Source organism: Anastrepha ludens, chromosome 5 (assembly GCF_028408465.1).
Source record: "Anastrepha ludens isolate Willacy chromosome 5, idAnaLude1.1, whole genome shotgun sequence".
NCBI lineage: Eukaryota > Metazoa > Arthropoda > Insecta > Diptera > Tephritidae > Anastrepha > Anastrepha ludens.
In genome coordinates, this window is record NC_071501.1 from 110545047 (window position 1) to 110564063 (window position 19017).

General features: G+C 34.6%; 2 long non-coding RNA genes across 3 annotated transcripts in view; one reads left to right on the forward strand and one right to left on the reverse strand.

Annotated features, from left to right (window-relative positions):
• LOC128864511 (uncharacterized) overlaps nt 1–14029 on the reverse strand; it is a 28519-nt gene extending 14490 nt beyond the window's left edge. Inside the window, exon 1 of the long non-coding RNA XR_008454703.1 lies at nt 13780–14029. This is a non-coding gene — a long non-coding RNA (uncharacterized LOC128864511). The remainder of the gene's footprint in view (nt 1–13779) is intronic.
• On the forward strand, nt 12956–16741 carry LOC128864512 (uncharacterized). Of its 2 annotated transcripts, none has more exons than XR_008454705.1 (3): nt 12956–13502; nt 15706–16561; nt 16621–16741. It is a non-coding gene; the product is annotated as an uncharacterized LOC128864512 (long non-coding RNA). The 2 variants fall into 2 exon arrangements; XR_008454704.1 differs by having other exon boundaries at nt 15706–16342; nt 16443–16741.
• The last annotated feature ends 2276 nt before the right edge of the window (nt 16742–19017 follow it).

The window sequence follows — 19017 nt, forward strand, 5'->3', positions numbered from 1 at the left end:
CCATAGGAAAATAGAAGGAAATGAGAAAGCTGATAAATTGCTAGCAATAGGCTGTCCCCAAGGCGTGCGTAAAAGGCAGATCTTCGCGCTATTTCACCAGCAGGCGGTTCGCAAATGGACTAACATGGATACCTGCAAAATACTAAAGAAAAGTTGCTCAATTTAAACAAATCCAGAACTGACGAATTGCCACGAACAGTCATATTCCGCATTACGTCAACAATAACTGGGCACTGGCCTTTGGGAGACCATGCCAAGATGGGGTGGCCGTACAAGGATAGCTGTAGAAACTGCAATCAATAAGAATCGGACGAAATAGTATTTTACTATCTGTGTGAGTGCCCAAGTCTGGATGTTCTACGACATAGAATGCGAGTGGAATTCTTGATGGTTAACTTGGAAGAAATTGCAGAAAAAAAAATAGGCGACATAGGCAGATTCGTAGTCAAATCAAGATGGTTCGACTAATTTAAAAGCAGTGGTTCTATAGGTGGTGCATAAAAATGGCATATTTTTTTGCTAATTGGACCTGGCTGTACTTTGTACAAAACTTTAAAGGCTTCAAATAATTTTCATAAAAACTTCAATATGTTTAGTCGACTTTGTAGAAAATTGTCGAGTATGCAATTTTATAGCCTATTGATTTTTGGTGCGGCCCTCGCACTTTTCCTAATTTACCTACTTTCCATCTTTCTAAAAACAAAAAAATCTCATAGCTCAAACCCAAAAACTTATCCTTTCCATCCTTACTCCCGCACAATAATCAGCGCATTATTTGCATTGTGGCTGCTAAAACAAACAAAAACAAAGAGAAACACACAGTTACACATTGCATCAGTGGCGGCCAGCAAGAGGAAGCGGGCAACCGCGGTACTAGCGTAGACACACCAAATTTAGCGAAGTCCTCAACCATCTGTGTGATCCTTTTGGCAGAAAAATGTGAAGCACAGATGACGCTGTAAGCAGTAAGAACGAAACCAACGCAAGACAAATCTTGTCGAGGCCCTATGCTTCCGAGAGGAGTAAACAAGTGAAAGCCAAAAAAAAAATTCCAAGTTTGAAGTAGCTCAAAGTACGCGCTGATTTTTGACAATTTTCTGCTGGCGGTATGGTGTATTTTCTGCATATAGAAAAATTTCGACGCCAGTTGGTTTCAACAAGACAGCGCAACTTGACGTACAGAGCGCTTAACAATCGAATTATTGCAATATTCAAATGACATCATACGCCAGATTTATTAGAAAAAGTAGTCAAAAATTGGACTGGCCGGATATCAGGTTCAAAAAATAAATGCCATGAAATAATCAACCAGATTATGATAAATAAAATAAAAAGTGCGTCTAGCGCAGTACGCAAGGCAGAAGTGAACCTTTCAAGGCAGACAGAGGAACGAAAATGCCCAAAACATTGCATGGCCTTGAATTTTCACTTTCTATTCTCGCTCGTCCATCGACGCCTAAGAAGTTTCACTTCAAAAATTCAATACAACAATATTTTTTGTTTTGTACTTGTACAAGTATTATTATTTTAAGTTCTCAAGCTCTTAAAAAAAAATCACCCGACACTTGTGCTTGCGTTTTTTTTTTCATTAAATTTTCTCTTATCCACAATTGCCATTGCTCGTTCGTTTCTGCGGTTTTCCGTAGTGCGTAACCATCCGTAGCTTATCTGTTCGCATGCCTGCAAACGTGTTTGATTTTTAATTACTTTTCATTCAATTTTCTCTTACACGCAGGGATTTATCATTTTGTTATTATCGCATTACATTTCACTTCATTTGAAATTCATTTGCGAATTGTATGTCAACGGATATTGCCAATTGTCAGTCGGTAGCCGTTATTAATTTTTATGATGACATTGTGCATATGTATGCGTGTGTGTATGTATGTATATTAAGTGTATGTAGGTGTGTGTACGTATGTATGCGTGTTCTAGCATTTAAGTACGTATGTCACTGGTTAGGCATTCACTTACTTGAGTTGTGCCTTTGAATTGTGTGCAAAGCTGTTAATATTTATTTACTGTAGTAGTTAGTCGATGAGGCCTGCGGACATACATATTTACTCACATACTAATGGTTGCATGTTGGTCTGTATAGTAACACTAGCAAACCCGGCCCCCTTCGCTGGGCACACTAAAATAGAATAGATATGGTTTAGAACAGAAAATATATCATTTTCGTATTATTTATTTCTTTATTCTTTATTCAAGCGCTTTGGCATAAACAATATTTTTTGTTTTTCTATTTGTTTTTGAGTAAATATAAAATATAAATTGAAAATCAGGAAAAAAGAAGATTGTTTTTAAATTTCAAATCAACGCATATGAATAAACAATCGTCTTTTTTCCTGATCATCCATGAATTTTTCGTTTCAATTTATATGTTTTATTAAGCATTGGAGCTTTTTTAACCATTATCCATTTATATTTTTCAAAACAAAAAAACGAAACAAATTTTTTTTTCACGAACACATAATTTCATTCGGATTTCACATTAAATTCTCAAATTTCGTAAGAAATTATTCACTGTTCCAAAATCCACTCCAAAAAAATTCACAAACAATTTTTACATGTTGCACTTACGTTTTTTCCTTATGGCATCCAAATCAGAAAGAAATATTGACCCATTGTAACTCACACTGTCAATTTGACAGTTCAGTTCCGCCCCAAGCGTTAAAAAAGTAAGCGACATTATGGCTGGTTCAAAAGATCGCTGTACCCGTTGCCAGTGCTCCGAATTACAACCAAACTTTACGAAACCCATTTTCAATACTTACTTAACAATGTGTGTAAGTTTGGTTTAATTCGGTGCAAAGACACGGCGGGTCCACGTTTTGGCATATATTTCCAGACCCTAGTCATCAATAGGTATGAAAATTACCCCGTATTAAAGCACTTATCAACAGTCACGGACCGGTATGAAAAATACTCTGTACTAAAGCATTCACCAACAGCTTCAATTTGATATCCATATTGTACAAACACATTCTAGGGTCCACGTTTTGGTCTCTATCTCGAGACCCTAATCACGGAGCGGCATGAAAAATACTCTGTACTAAAGCATTCACCAACAGCTTCAATTTGATACCCATATTGTACATACACATCCGAAGGTTACCCGGGTCCACGTTTTGACCTATATCTCGAGCCCTATCCACCAATAGGTATCCAAACTATACGGAAACCATCTTCAATACCTTCTTAACAATGTGGGTAAGTTTGGTTTAATTCGGTGCAGACGCGGCCGGTTAGCGAACACACACAAAAAGTTGACTTTATTTTATATATATGATTTTTTTCAGTTTGTGTCCGAGAAATCCAAATATCTTACGGAACCCTATTTTTTTCCAAAATAAAATGTAATCCGTGTTACTCGTGGATGATGTAGCTTTCGAATGGTGAAAGAATTTTTAAAATCGGTCCAGTAGTTTTTGAGCCTATTCGTTACAAACAAACAAACAAACAAACAAACAAACAAACAAAGTTTTCCTCTTTATAATATTAGTATAGATAAAAACATATGCACAGCCCGCGTAAAAATATAGCAACTCAGCATTTTTACGAGTTTTGACTATTTATTTTAAATTATTTTTAATTCAAATTATTATTTTTTTTTTTATAAAAATGAATTTAGTTCTATATCGTAAGATATGAATCCAAGTTTCAAATTTTGTACCAGATTTATAAAACTTAGATAAATTTTCATCAAAATTTTAAATTTTTCATCAAAATTGAAAATTTTTTAATCAAAATTAAAAAAACATTTTGGGCACGCAGTTTTATAGCCCATTAAGTGTTAGAGTAGCAATACGCAAGTTGGTTGCGACTCAAATCTCTCGTTGATACAAAAAAAAAACAGACAAACAACAAGTATTTGTTATATTAGGTGGCGCAAAATTAATCACTCAATTATGTTTTGAATAACTTTTTTTCAAACAGAAAAATTAAAATGGCGACCAACTTTTCAAAGCAATAGACAAAACGGCCCTTTTCGCGAGAGTTAATGAGTTAAAATATTTCTCTGCGAAATTTCAATGTATTTGTCTAAGTTATCCATATAATATACAAGGTGGCGCAAAATTAATAATCCATTTTTTGTTTAATAAATCGAAAAGAAATACGGGTGGGCCATATAGCGTTTGCTTTTTGAACCACTTATTTTTTTGAGAATGGTAACACAAATGACATGTCAAATGTGTTCATAATTTACTTAAAGGTTTGACATGTACGAAATGGGATGCTATACGCTTGAACAAAATTGGGAAATATTGAAAACCTATTTCCAAAGTGGTGAGTATTCTTCTTCTTTTCTGATTTTCACATCGGTGGCTACGTCAATAAGCAAAATTGTCGGATTTGGGGCTCAGAAAATCCACACGTTACTGTAGAGAAGCAAATGCATCCACAAGGAGTCACTGTTTGGTGCGGTTTTTGGTCCGGCGGCATCATCGGGCCATTTTTTTTTCGAAAATAAGCGAGGAGCCGCGGTTACAGTAAATGGAGAGCGTTACCCTGACATGCTCAACGAGTTGTTTCCAAAAATTGAAGAGGATGACATGGACGACATTTGGTTTCAACAGGACGAACTTTTGGCTACCGTTTTTGAAAACCGAATAATCAGCCGAAATTCCGATATCAATTGGCCACCTCGGAGCTATGATTTAAGCCCGTGGAGAGCCGTTAAGGACAAATGCTATGCGAACCATCCAGAGACGATTGATGCCTTAAAACACGAAATCGAAGTTGCCATTCATGAAATTGGAGCCCAAACAATCGAAAATGTGCTTAAAAATTGGGTTGATCGAATGGCCTACTGTAAAGCCAGTCGTAGCAGTCATTTGAACGATATTATTTTTCATTTATAAATGACAATGTTCAATCTTCAAAATAAAATGAAAAGTTTAAAAAAAATATTGATTAGTTTTTTTTTTTATAGTCAAAATGCAAATTTTACATGGCCCACCCTATATTTTGAGTAATCAAAGTCTTTTTTGGCCTTAAACTTAAAAAATTCTTAAAACCTGTACACTTTAAGCTATGGCTTACGATATATACAAGGTGGCACAAAATGAATCATAGAATTTTATTTTTGAATAATTTTCTTGCTAAATTAAAAACAAAAAATTATTTTGAGTGATGGAAATCTTTGTTTGGGCTTTAACTCAAAAAATCATAAAAAAATAGTTTACAGTTTACCACATATAAAAGGTGGCGCAAAATTCAGCATCCATTTTTTTTTTTTTTTTTGAATAAATCAAAAATTTTATTTTTGGGTAATATTTTACCAAATAAAAAAAATTAAATGATTTTGAGTCTTGGATATCTGTTTTTTGATCTTTATGCGCTCTATTGAACTTGACAACATTGCAAAAATTGTAAATCTTCGGATGGGGTAATTAACTTTGCGCTAAAAAATTTCATTGATTTTTATAATTTTTTTCTCCACATAACAAATCCCCGAGAAATATTGTATTATAAAAAATAACGGAATTTTCTAGCAACTTCAAATTTGCACTTTATTATACTAAAATTGAATTAGCTATAAAACTACTTACAAATTATTATAATTTTTTAATTTCATTTATTATTATTGTTTGATCGCTACGGACCGAGCCGGTGACTGCAAGTCAAGCAATTCAATATTAATATTTTTTAACTCTCTTAATTTTTTATACTTTTCCAATTTTTCTATTTTTTATCAGTTTGAAATTTGTATTTATATAGTTTTTGTTAGACAATGAATTCTGTTTTTATTTAAAAAGGATTAACTTCACAAGAAAACAGAAAAATAGTACAAACAGGTCAGAGTGTTGAGTTCCTATATTTTTTTCGCGGGCTGTTCGTATAAACATATTTTTTTGGTGTGGATTTCAAGTGCCAATGGCAATGCCTCAACACCCTACAGCTGTTATTGCTATGATGAGTTTATTATTTCATAGTGAGGATAAGTATTTATAACAAGGGAAAGAGCCAACTGAAATTTAATAATAAATATTTATTGGGAAATCCGTTTAAACATTTCTTTGAGCATTCAAACGTATTTTACACACAGTTTACAAAAATGGACTCTTAATGAATGTAATAGCACCACACAATTGAGAAAATAATGGATTAGTTATGAACTAGTGAAATAAAGATTAACTTAATTAGTTGGTAAATTTTCCGAATTTTCCCTCACTTTGGAGTTTTAAACCAAAATTTACAATCTGTCTTAATATTTGTCAAATTTCCGTTTTGACTTTGCCCCATTTTCTCTTGTGGGCGGGCATTTCATTTTGAAAATTTCATCATACAAATCGGATCGCTCAATGAATATTGAGTTGACAAACTGCGAAACGGCAACTGATGTTAAGACTGTGAGGCAAGAAATTGTGTAAGCCAGATAGGTTGTAACAGTGAAATTCACCGTTTCCACCCAACATTTTAGTTTTAACAGAGCATTTAGAATGGATGGGTTAATGGAGCTTAATGCCGATTAAGAGAATACAGAAGGTTTGCTTATATTGCCTTTACGGCTATTCGGTAATTCTCAATGAATTTCAGAAATTTGACAATCAACTGTCACCTTTAACATTTTCCTTTTATTATCATCTATGTGCTCTTCCTTGTTTACCTTAACCTGACACAACTTTGTTTCATTTTCGCTTACAAAAGTGCGCTATTGGACTACTATGCGCTTAGCATTAACTGCAAGCAGTAAAAATACTAAAAATCACTAATAAGAAAAAAAACAGGTGGCGCTAAATTAATCGCTCTATTGGAAAATTGATATGTAATTTCTGAAAATAGCGACGTACGTCAATAATATTTGACACTTGTGAAAAAGACAGCTGAAGTAGACCAAGAGATAAGCAATGGAGCGCGGAAAATTATAAAAAAAAAAATTTATAAACAACATTGGATGATTAATTTTGCGCCATCATGTATTTGAATAACTTAGCCAAAAATATTGAAATTTCACTGAAGAATATTTTTGTAGTACATTTTAACTCATTAAATCCCTCACGAAAGGGTCCTTTTACCTCTTGCTTTGAAAAGTTTGAAAAAAAATTACAATTCACTTGGTCGCCATCTCATTTTTGCATTTAAATAAAAAAGTTATTCAAAAACATAATTGGGTGATGAATTTTGCGCTTACTTCATTCGATAAATCACTGGAGCTACCTCCAAGCAGAAGCTATTGCTCGGATAGAAACAAAGCAGTAATGTATTCTGACAGACATATTATCTCTATCATTAGCCATATCATCTTCTGTAGTCAAATTCTAGCTAGTGTAACTAGAGTAACCAGTGTCGCGATCGGAACACGAATGATAGAAAGCAATATTGCGCCTTCCCAATTTGCAGTGACATCAGTTTCTCAAATAAATAAACAAATAGGAGAGGAAAAGTAAGCGATTGGAACTGGAAACTGTCAAGAAATTATTCATACACATACACCCTTTCATCCTCCGCGCAGTCATCGGCTAAGAAGGAAAAAACAAAAACTGCATTTAGAGGTATTTTTAAAATCCGAACATTCACATTTTAATATGTAGTGCTTCAAATTTATTATTTTGCAAATTTAAAATTCACAAATCTTAGCCTCTATATTTACCAAGTAATTCCTTTAATATTCACAAACAAGTAACTTTTCTTCCTTTTGTGTGTTTATTCACACCACTGAAGTCATCTGTAAAGTAGCGATTTTTGGAAGGCGCCTCATTTTGTATTCTGTACATCGAGCGATCGGCACACATCATTTTTACCTGGATTTTCATTCGTAGGAACATTGAAGGAAATGAGAGAGCTGAGCTTGGCTAAGACAGATGTCTGGCTGGATGAAAACGGAGGTCACTAGGAGGGTATGCTGGAGAAAATTATGCTTCCCTATAACATAAACTGTTACAGCCGTTAACTCGGCCAGATCATATCTTTCCGCGCGAGTGCCTTGACCTTAAGGCAAATAGCGCACGAGAGGTATAGGGAAGAGCAATTAACAGCCTTATTTCGTTGACAGTGAATTGTTTGTCTAATTAGCTACCCTGAAATGGGCGTATTATACACAAATAGTCACTTTGCAAGCACTGCAGCTAGCCAAAAAAACAAGCAATCATGGCCGAAACAAAAATATCGTTCAGCACACAAAAGTTATTGATCGATTGAATTCAGTCGTGTCAGATTTTTGTATTCCGCTTTGAAATATTAAATTTGTGTACTTTTTGTAAGAATTCTTGAAAAAAAATACTCTTTGGTATATTTCTTATATGCCTGCATACATATGTACGTACATACTTTTTCACTTCTATTTATTTCTCTTTTCTGCTAAACAGACTGCCTGTCTGCCAGGGCGCATGCACTGCAAGAGCAACAATTGCCGTTACTGCACCAGCAGCGATTTTGTTGCTTCCGTTGGTTCATTACCCCAGTGCTCTGGTTTCGCTTGAAGAGCTCAATATAGTTGTAAATTGCTATGGCTTTGACATTTGTTTTTGTCGTAATCTTACCAGCTTTTTGTCAAGTTTCCCAATTTATGTTCGTTACACTTCTTAGCTGATTTTGATACTTTCGTTTTTATATACTTTTCCTTTAACAAAAAATATTAATTGCACAAAGAGAAAGAAGGAAATTATTTTTGTCACCCGCTTTCCAACGTCAATCGAGTCAATCAACTAAACCAAGTGTTGTTGCCTTGCTTTTGCACTGATTTTATTTTGGAATATTTTTATGCTCGGCGTTCCTATAAAATGCATTCTCGCATTTTTTGTCACTTGGCTTGTGTACATATTGAGGTACTTTTAACTGTGCATATATATTTATGTATATAGGTTTGTATGTGTCTGCTTAAATTCAACTGATGCATACACCGGTGTTGGAAATAATGGGAGCGCGAGGAATTAGTAAGTTGAAAAACATTTTCTTTTTTTTGGGTTTAATTTGTTTTTAACTTTTTATAAAAGAGTAAATCATTTCCAACAACAACTATCTAACTCAACGCTTCAAACTTTGTACGAAATTCACAAAAACCTTACAAATTAAAAATTCGTTATCAAAGTTCAAGATCTATTTAATCAGGCCATGCAGAAAACTTCAAGCTATGCAGCTGTATAGTCCATTCAGCTTTTGTATAGTAAAATTTAAGCTTGAAGTCGCTCTAAAATCGCTTTGATTTTCTTCATATACCTACATAAAGCATATGTTCGGAAGTCTTATACAATGTGGCGCAAAATTAATCACCCTGTTTGAGGGGTTATAATTTTTACAAATGGCGTCGTACGTCAATCATATTTGACATATGTGAAGTAGACAGTTGAAGTGTACAAACAGATAAGCAATGGAGCGAGATTTCCATAATTCAAAATTTATTTGTTTTACCTATTTATTAAATGGGGCCATATCAGTGAGACTTTTTAGTCTCTTATGCATAATATCTGCTTGGAAAACACATTGTTTTTATTTAACAAAAAGATAATGAAGTCCCCAAATTGATGATTAATTTTGTGCCACCTTGTATATGGGAAAAAATCACATCACATCAGCGAAAAAAATTGTCAAAAATCAACAAGAATTTTGAAGCACTTGAAACTTGCACTTTGTTAACTAGTGTAGAATATGCGATAAAAGTGCATACACGGAATTTTTCTAAAAATTCTGAATAATATTAATACAAATTTGGAAATTTTGATAGCAATTTTTTTGAAATTCGTTAAATTTGTATGCATTTCGTAATTTCGTACAAAGTTTGTAGCTTTGTACCACATAGTTTTTGCTGTAGAATGCATTATAATTTATAATAAAACAAAAAAAACAAAAAATGTATATACTTTTATAAAAAAATATATAACAAAATATAAAAAAATGTGTATACTTTTATAAAACAACAAAATAAAAATATATTGTAAAAATATATTGTATAAAAAAATGTATATATGTACTTTTATAAAATATATAAAAAAATATTAAAAAAGTTTTAAAAAAATTTATTTACTTTTATAAAAAAACAAAATAACAAAATATTTTAAAAAAATATATACTTTTATAGTGTCTATAGGCAAAACCTGAGGTTTTTCACCTCGGATCATTTACTGGATATACACCTCGATCATCAAACGGATACTCTTCTACGGTGTGGTTGTATGGTGGACAGCACTCGAAAAACGGTGTAGAGTAGCCACAATTGATCGAGTCCAAAGAACAGCCTGCCTCCTGATAACAGGATGCTTAAGTACTAATCCCTATCGATCTGGCTGGCAAAGCGATTGCAGCGAAAGCAACGACACGCATGAATGCTATATCGAAACGGAATAAGTATCTTGGCCATTCGGCCATACTGAACAGGAACACTGTTATCTCTTCCGACATAGACTATCATGTAAGTCTTCCATCACCACCCTTGCTATTCTCCTGTTCACTCCCAACTAGGGAAGAATGGAAGACAAATCTAACCGAAATCGATGGCCCTCTGATTATATATACAGATGGTTCAAAACAACACAGCAAAGTGGGATTTGGAATCTTTTCCAAACGGCTCGGGGTTCCTCAAAACGACCTGTGCAGATACTGCGAGGACGAAGATGAGGAAGTATCGAGCAGACATTTGCTGTGCAGTTGTCCCGGTCTAGCCAGAAGTCGACTCGCTTTTCTAGGCTCTCCAACAATTGACAATCTTTCAGTACTCTCGAACCTGAAAATCGAATCTCTCATCAAATTCTCGAAACGAATTAATATCTTTGACCAAAATCTACAATAAAAATCTCGGTTAGGTGGGGAAATCATATAACATAATGAGCTCTAGGGCAACACAACGGACCCAACTTGCCGTCTATGTGGCACTCCGTTGCGGGGTCACCCTTAAACCAACCAACCATATACTTTTATAAAAAATAAAAAAAATAAAGTTTTGTAAACAAATATAAAAAAGTGTATATACTTTTATAAAAAAAAAATAAAAAACTATTAAAAAAAATATAGATAAATAAAAAAATGTAAATATTTTTATAAAAAAAAAAAATTAAAAAAATTATGTAAAAAAACAAAAAAAATGTATATACTTTTATAAAAAAAAATATTGTAAAAAAATATAAAAAAATGTATATACTTTTATAAAAAAAATATAAAAAAGATAAAAAAATGATAAAAATTACGTAAAAATTTATTAAAAAAATGTATATACTTCTATAAAAAAAAAATTAAAACTTCGTAATTCTTCACGCTACTATTATTTTGCACACAGCTGCACATATTTATTATTGCATATTTTCGCTAAACTCCTCTGATATTCTACACTATTCCGCTTCTTCAGCAAATTCAGCATTTTGATTTTTTTTCACATATTGATTTTGTTGTTGTTTCTTACTTTTTAGCATATTTTAATGTTTCCCATTGCTATCTGTGTATTTTTTGGTAAAACTTGTGCTCTTGAGCGGCTACTCAGAATTCAGTGGGCAACAATCTTTGAATTACTTGAGGTCATTGCACGTTACCCAACAAAAACAAACAAAAGGTGACAAAAAGCGATCATAAAATTCATAAACAATGTTGCAAAAGACTTAAAACCGTAAGTTGGCTTGGCGCGAAAATTTGAAGTATTTGTCAACATTCGTTCGTTGAATTTCATTAAATTTGCAAAGAAAAATTACATTTTGAATCCTTTGTTGATGATCTCTTTTCTGAGCCATGCGAGGTGACAAATGAAGTTAAATACGTGCCTAATCAAGATGTCAATCAACGGACTAGGCAATTCAAATTCCAAAAATTTTTAATGAAATTTTTTAAATAGGACGCAATTATATAAATATTCATCAAAAAAATTCACCATTTTGAGGAAAATTGTCTTATGAGAGTTCGCAACACTTTTGTTTTATAACGCAACTGATTTCCTATTTCGCAAAGAAATGAGTTTGAAGGGTGAGAAAAAGTAACAGCAAAAATTACCGCCACTCTCAGCAGCTAACATGAAGAATAGAATTCTTTAACTGGCAGTTCGCAAACTTTGTTTAATAAAAATTATGCGATATTTCAGTAGTTTTGATTAAAGAAAGATACTATTTTTTCTCAAGGTGCATACAAAGCTTTTTATCTACAGAAAGCATCACAATTTCTAGCAACAATCCAGCCAACAAATCTTCAAGCAAAACGGTGCTCCTCATCTGCTCTCTTTATATGCCATAAATTAACATCACGCGGCTAAAATTTAGTATAATGTATATCGCTTTGGAAAAAACGGTAAAAAGGGGGTGATAGAGGGGTGTATCCCCATCTTAAAACTGAAAACAGAACCTGCCGGAGGCTTATAGTTTTTAAGTAATTTAATGTTAAAGTTCTATAATTTAGCGAAAAGTTGGTGTTGCCATACACCTGAAATGAAAACGAAGTTCGCACGCAGGGATGTTCAGTGGAAGGTTCATTGTAAATCTGCAGTATTTTTTGCTGTAATTTAAAGTTGAGAAATAATTTTGAAAATAAAAACATACAACTCATTTAAACTTGAAAACAATGATATTAAGCGTATCACAAAAAATAATAAAGTAATTAAAATTAAATTAAATTAATTAACACAGTATTTTTGCGTGGAACTCCTTATCGTGTAGGCGGCCTTCGGCCGCGCTTCAAAAAAATAACCCTCATCAGCCCAACTCCGGCTACGCAATCCACAGTATTTTTGCGTAGAACTCCTATTTGCGTGGGCGGCCTTCGGCCGCGCTTCAAAAAAATAACCCTCATCAGTCCAACTCCGGCTACCCAATCCACAGTATTTTTGCGTAGAACTCCTATTCGCGTGGGCGGCCTTCGGCCGCGCTTCAAAAAAATAACCCTCAACAGTCCAACTCCGGCTACGCAATCCACACTATTTTGGCGTAGAACTCCTTTTCGCGTGGGCGGCCTTCGGCCGCGCTTCCAAAAAATAACCCTCATCAGTCCAACTCCGGCTACGCAATCCACACTATTTTGGCGTAGAACTCCTTTTCGCGTGGGCGGCCTTCGGCCGCGCTTCAAAAAAATAACCCTCATCAGTCCAACTCCGGCTACGCAATCCACAGTATTTTTGCGTAGAACTCCTTTTCGCGTGAGCGGCCTTCGGCCGCGCTTCAAAAAAATAACCCTCATCAGCCCAACTCCGGCTACGCAATGCACAGTATTTTTGCGTAGAACTCCTTTTCGCGTTAAAACCATTGAACCCAAAATTAAAACGTCATATGCGTGTATGTAGTAAGCAGGCACAATAACCCCCATTCCCATCATTAACACTAAACTCAAGTACTTAATTTTTGTTTTCATTTGCAGGCATCCGGCAACACCATACTGTTGTAATTCCAATCTTCTTCTTGTTCGCGCTTAAAATTGGAATGTGATTGCATAGGCAAATGAATTTGCATTTAATTTTAATAGATATAATTAGAATATTAGCATAAAAATCGGTAAAAACACGCGTGGGAGTGTATATTTGGTGAATTTTAGTGAAATGTTAAAAAATATAGTGTAATGTGGCAAATTATAGTGAAGTTCCCGAGGGCATTTTGAATGTAAATAATTAAAAAATTATTATTTCCCGAATAATTTAAAGTTATAAAGAGTGTTCCTTAACACCTCACTAACATCTCCACCAAGTTTCATTAAAAAAAACATTATAGTTTGCCAGAAATTCCAAAATATACATTGTTCTAAATTCCAGCCCATCACGCTTAGAGAAACACACAGACAATACTTTAATATTTTTAAGCTTACACTTTAATCGAAACGAACGGTTATTTAATTTCAAAGTAATTCGCTAACAAATTTTAAATACAACAAACACTATACCTCGTTTAATTTTGGGCAAGAAACGTTGACTTAAGTGTCAGGCGATTGATAAATTGTTTGGTTGTATCGACCACTTTGTGCAAAATTATCGCACGTTAAATTTTTTATTACTTTTGACTTTTTGATACAAATTTGACGCACACTTCATTACAGCTTTGTCACATCACTCGGTAAAATTGACTGTTGATTTCATTGTATGGGACAACGCATTTTTTCCTTGTATGCGAAATTATCGTTTGTGCCCACAAATTAGCAGGTGAAGCGGATTGCTCTCTTTATGTAGCCGTTTTTCACCATACCTCTATTCGGTTTACCGCTACTTATAGGTGTTACTTTGCATTCAAGTTGAAGGGAAATATTAATGCTAGATTATAATACAAGGTGTTGCATTCACGGAGAGTGGGCTTTCTTTTCTTAAGGGAGAACGCCACTGTGGGGGGTCAAAAAATAATCGATTTTTGGGAATTTTTTTTGTAAGAAGGAAAGATTATTCGAGGACAAAGGCCATTTATTATGTTTATATCAAACTATGTTGATGTAAATTTTTATTTAAAAATATTGAAAATTGACAAATTTATGTAAATAAACGTAACGAGTTAAAAAAAAATGACGTCATCTGGTGGCAGCGATACAGCAATGAATAATCTGAAACCAAAAAAGTAAAAATTGTATATTATTAAACTACGCAATAGTGGATATCGTTGTACGTAGCCGTTTTTGTTTTTTTGTTTGACAAAATGGTGGTAATTTGAATTTCGATGTATGTTTTTCACTTTTTTTTTTGATTTTTAACAGAAAAATTAATTATTTTCAAAATTTTGAGAATCGGCTACATACAACGATAGCCAATGCGATAACAAAAGTTTTGAAAAAAAGAAAATTAAAATCGGTTAATTAGTCTTCGAGAAATCGTTGCCACCTTATCAAAAAAAGTCGTTTTGACGTTTGCAGTTCTGCATGCAGTTACATATATCTTGTATATCTCAGTCAATTTTTAAGATTTTAAGTTAATAATTTTTTTACACATTTTTGAATATTTATACTTTCAGAAAATGCAAAAAAAAAATCGATTTTTTTGAATTTTCACACTTTTCCTTAAGTAGGTATGCATTTGGCGTATTCTTCAAGGCGTAGTCGTAAGATGTCAGTTGGTTCTGTGCATATATCATACCATTTGGGCGCTAAGTGAAAAACCCACAATTATTAGCAATGCACGAACGAACCCATCACAATACGACTGCATCAAATTAAGCCACTTTGAATGCAAAAATTGGAAGTTATTTCTCCTTTTTTCGTTACCCAGCAAAATATAAGTAAACTTTAACAAAATTGGCAAAGCTTTTTTCCGAAAAATTGAAGTTTATTTGAACTTATGATGGGTATCATGGTAGTTCTACTAAAAAAACAAAAACTATGAGCAACTTAAATTTTGCTTTTAAGTGAGTTGGTTGTTGTTGTTGTTGTAGCAGCATAAACACTCCCCGAACTTACATACAGGGAATGCTGCTGGAGTGGCAATCCTTGGCCGGATATAAATCCGGGTCGTTTCGGTAACGTAGAACCGACTGCCGTGGAAACGGTCGTACAGACCAACTACCACCATAACCTAACTTAACTTAACTAAAATTTTACATATAAACTAGAAACGTACCATAAGTACGTATCACATAAGATGTATTGACTTACAAAATCTTTATTAAAAAAATAGGATAACTTAATAAGTATTTGAATTTTAAGTATTTCCCAAAATTGAAAGACTTGTTAAAAAAGCGTTGACGAAAATTAAAAACTACTCATTCCTTAATTCCAAAAGATAAAATTTTGTTAAGCCCATGGCCTTGTCGAATACTCTTAAAGTAAAAGAATCGCAATAAATCCTTCATTTGCTTCAAATTTAAATCTCGCATAACTTTTGTATTGTTTTAGGTTACATTAGGTTAGAATGGCTGCCCTTGCGAGAGGCCCACCTGGACGAATAATCGTTACCATACAGGCGTGGGAGCGTGAGGAAATCAGAAGAAAATAAGCACCAGACAGTTGAAAAAAGGAGCTTTGGATTAGATTATGACGACCAACACTGGCTAATTACGTTCGTATTGCCCGCTTCAAGCTACAGATGAATTTAAACCCGCAATATCCGCAGGTGCAGCGAAAAAGTGAGAGCCCAGATATGTAAATCATTGTCGCCCGAGAGCAGGGTGCTTAGATGATTTCGCCCCGTTTTCCACACAGCTTCTACAAAAAGAACTTGAAGCAATCCCAACTCACCGCATAGACAACTAACGGACAAAGTCAGGTAAGGATGCCTACCAAATTCGAGAGCTGCGGCTTTGTTAACTTTAAAAGTACCCACGAGCATCCCCGATCCGCCCATGGCCAAAAGGATCTCGCGACTTTGCACATTTACGCACTGTCCCAGCGCTCACTGAGTTGACGCGAGTAGCAGACGACAGGGGAACCCCAATTCTTTCATTTTGCGATGCAACCGTCTACAGAGTCCCCTGTCTTGCCGGCTCAGCAGTTTCCCACTATGCCGCTTTTATCCCAAATGGAAATAAGTCAGGTATCCCCTTCTAATTTTATATGCACAAACGACGAGCTGAAGGCCGTAAATTCCGCTTGACTGTCGGAGTAGATATTTACGTCATTTAGTTTAATTACAGAAGTCAGCGTTGAGCTCGATGCCGAACTCCTCGTTTCCACGACGGTCGGTTGTACGTTACCGAAACAACCCGGATTTATATACGGCCAAGGTCTGTCACCCCAGCAGCACTCCCCGTATGTAAGTATGGTGAATGTTTATGATGCTACAACAACAACAACCTGCCGAACTCTTCGCAGAATGCACCCTCTTCCGTCCAACTTCGAGTCATCCCTAACATATTGGCCAAGCCCTGACTCCAATGCTGCAACCCGCCCATTCCTCGCTTCCTCGCTTGAGGTAATATGAATGGAAAAAAACCGGACCAACTAGTATGTAATTTAAATAAACTGTTGTCTATTATTCTAAAAACTTATTTATTTGTAGGATTGAGTATTACAAGAAGTAAAATGAAAAAATTCAAAAAAAGTATGTAACAATAATTTTTTTTGAAATTCATTTAAAGTTGACAATTTTTGTACGTAGTTTTTTAAAGTGAAATAATTTCGGCTTTTTTTTAATTTGTAAAATAAAATATTTTTGCTAAGAAATATATATTTTTCTTTTAAATTCGAAAAAAAATTTTAATTTTTTTTTTTTTTTGGGGAAAACAAGTTTTTGTTGCCATTTCATAATGAGATTCCAAGAACTTTTCGAGTTATATCGAAATACGTGCAACAAATCAGTGGCGCGTCCATGCTGACAAATCAGCTACTATCAATGACTTATATCCCTGATTTGACCAATAATCCCTACATTATAACCGCGATAAGGTTGGTTATGCTGGAAGAAGTGGTAAACAATTGGGTTAGCCGGTTGGTGTTAAAAGTAACCAATAAATAATTCAAAATTCTAAATGCCCATAAATTGCTGAACTAATAAAACCAATACGTCGGACTTTCCATTGAAGAATAATCCTATATTTCCAAACAAAAAGCAACCGTTATATGCAAATGTATACATATAAACGATTATGTAACTATACTTCATCACTATCTGTTCTATTGAAACGTTGTATCAACACACATACATAGATCTGAGTTGCTTTGCCACTCAACTTTAGAGCTCAATCAACAAAGCGCAGTTAAACGGATTAAAATGTAATATTTGGCGTCAAGAAGATTTCGATTGTTAGAAGTTTAAAATGCTTTGATCCGGATTAAGAGCGAACAAAGAATTAAGAAAGTTGTAGCAATTACTAAACTACTTGTGGTGACTTTTTTAGTATGCCACATAGATAAATTTTATTGAAAAAAAAAACACAAAAAACAAATACTCCAAGTGAGGCGACATATGGAAATCATGCTTCCAAAGTGCTATAAAGCGAATATGGTATAGAGATAAATCGTAATTTTGTAGCAAAAGCGGTACTAATTCAAAGAGAAGCCAAAGTCTATCCACAGATATAGCAAATGTCTGTGCATTCTGATATACTGCGGGCAAAAAGTAAGGTGAATTTATTTGCCAAACTTCGCGGGATTAAAATTTTCCTCTAGTTGTTTTTTTTATGAGTTGGCAGCACTGTTAATAACATCTGGGCCAACTTTCATGTGAATGTCATTATCAGTAATATATTTACGCTTGTGTTTACCAAACGACCAAGAGTGCATTTTTCGATTTTTACAATGTCTGATTTGATTGAGCAGAGAAGTGCCATCAAATTTTGTTTGCGGAATGAAATTTCGGCTGCGGAAACGTTTAGCATGTTGCAGAAGCCATTTGGTTATTCGACCATGTCGCAGAAAAATGTTTATAATTGGTACAAAGACTTCAAAGAGGATCGAGAACGTGTTGATGACTTGAAGCACTCCGGACGACAATCGACGTCAACAGATGACCAACACGTCAATAAAGTGAAAGAGTTAGTGCTCAAAAATCGTCGGTTGACTGTTAAAGACCTTACTGATATGATCGGAATATCAGAAGGATCTGTGAAAACCATTTTGAAAGACCATTTGTGCCTACGAAAAGTCAAATCTCGTTTGGTACCGAAAACTCTCAATTTCTTGGAAAAAAGTCGTCGCGTTGGTGTGTGTGAAACAATGCTTTTAGACTATCAGGACCAGCTCAAATGCATCATTACGGGAGATGAGACTTGGATTTATGCTTACGACCCTGAAACAACCGACCAATCAAGCGAATATCGTGCTAAAGGCGAGGCCAGACCGAAAAGAGCACGTCAAAGTCGTTCAAAAATAAAGGTCATGATGACAATTTTTTTCGATTTTCGTGGTGTGGTGCACTATGAATTCCTTCCACCTTGCCAAACTGTTAATAAAGAATATTATTTGAGCGTTATGCGTCGTTTACGTGAAGCAATTCGTCTAAAAAGACCAGAATTATGGGCCAACAACTCTTGGTTTTTGCATCACGATAATGCACCGTTTCACACTGCACTCGTTCTGCGTGACCATTTCGCCAAAAATTCCACGCATATCGTTCCGCAACCACCGTATTCGCCTGATTTGGCTCCGTGTGACTTCTGGCTATTCCCAAAACTCAAGAGAACACTCCGGGGAACGCGTTTCGAGTCGATTGAGGAGATAAAAGCTGAATCGAAGAAAGTGCTGATGGCTATACCGGAAATGGACTATTCG